This window comes from Apis dorsata, unplaced genomic scaffold (assembly GCF_000469605.1).
Source record: "Apis dorsata unplaced genomic scaffold, Apis dorsata 1.3 scaffold_127, whole genome shotgun sequence".
Classification (NCBI taxonomy): domain Eukaryota; kingdom Metazoa; phylum Arthropoda; class Insecta; order Hymenoptera; family Apidae; genus Apis; species Apis dorsata.
In genome coordinates, this window is record NW_006263420.1 from 1002443 (window position 1) to 1004008 (window position 1566).

Here is a 1566-nt window from a genome sequence, read left to right on the forward strand (position 1 = left end):
ATGACACAATCGAAATTAATAAGATAATAAGAATTGCTCTTTAATGTGAAACATACATCAATAGATGGTAACATAGCTTTAAAAAACAGACTACAAGTCGTCGATCGAAATTCGATAAAAATTGTGCCCTGTATATAATATTAATTGACCCGAAATCAGATTGTTAAATATCCGCCCGTATTTCTTTTAAATACCTCTAGCAATTGTTGGAAGAAAAAAAAAAATTAAATCCCGCGTAAACATAATTGTTTAAAAGAACGAATTACAATTATACACACAGATATAGCGGAGGATGTTCGTTTAGCTCGGCGTTTGTTATCATAGTATATCGAAGAATTAATCGTAGTCATTAAAAATGAAAATCAGTCGAATAATCATCGTACATGTGTGTAGCTCGTGTCAACAGATCTCGCAAATACTCGAAATCAATTTTGAAACTTTATTGTCTGTCTGGCGTATCGTAATGCGCGTGATTTTTATATTAAGTATTTTTTATCAGGGGAGAAATTTCTTTTCCTCTATTGTCCTACTAAATGTTTCTAAAGCTGACTTACGTAGCCAAAAATGTTTCATTATGGATTATTGACAGATTTCTAAAGATATTCTCGATCGTACGTGCACTCTTTTATTTTATTTTATTTATTTATTCTTTTTTTATTTCTTTCCTTTCAATCGATAATTTAAAAATTCATCAATTACAGTTACAATTACAGTATTCAAATTCGCGGACGGACAATTTCTTTTTTCTTTTTTTTCCGTTTCTTTACTTTTTTTTCAATAGATTTCTTTTTCTTCTTTTCTTTCTTTTTCTCTTATTCAAATTGAAGAATGCACGCGCGGTCGTATCTACCGGAAAGAAAAGTGAAAATACAACGATATGATGGGAGAATTGATTGCCGTCGTTTGCAACAAAGCTATTAGTAATATCAACATAATTGTGCTTATAAATCGTCTTAGACTTAAATCTTTTAGTAAAGATAAAGAAACACTAATATACATCTAATTTCGTGCGAGCAATTATATCTTACAGAATAGCAGCGCAATAGCTTCATTATCGTAAATCATGATCACCCTCTACGTATGCATAAGCAAGAGTCTCTACGAGTAATCGTTACATACGTATACGTATTAGGTAGAAAAACTAGCGATATAGATACAAAGAGCTGCCCCTCACAATAAAGATCCCTAAAATGTTATCAAAATTTATAATTACCCGATCTACCCTCGATAATACAAAGTAATAAGTAACGCTCGATGAATCTAACATGCACTATCTACTTAAGAAAAAAAAAAAAAAAAGAAACAAAAAAAAAAACTTATATATATATACGCGTCAAAGTTATCGTATCGAAATATGTAAATAAGTAATGCGAACGACGGCAAGCGAAGATATTCTCTACTCGAAACGATCAAATCTAAACCGATACACGATTACATACATCCTCCCATCCCTAAGCTACACGATCGAAATACAGATTATGAAGCTGCAGTTTGATTAAAACACGGTTGTCGCGCGTGTATGTGTGTGTGTGTGTGTGTGTGTGTGTGTGTGTGTGTGTGTGTGTG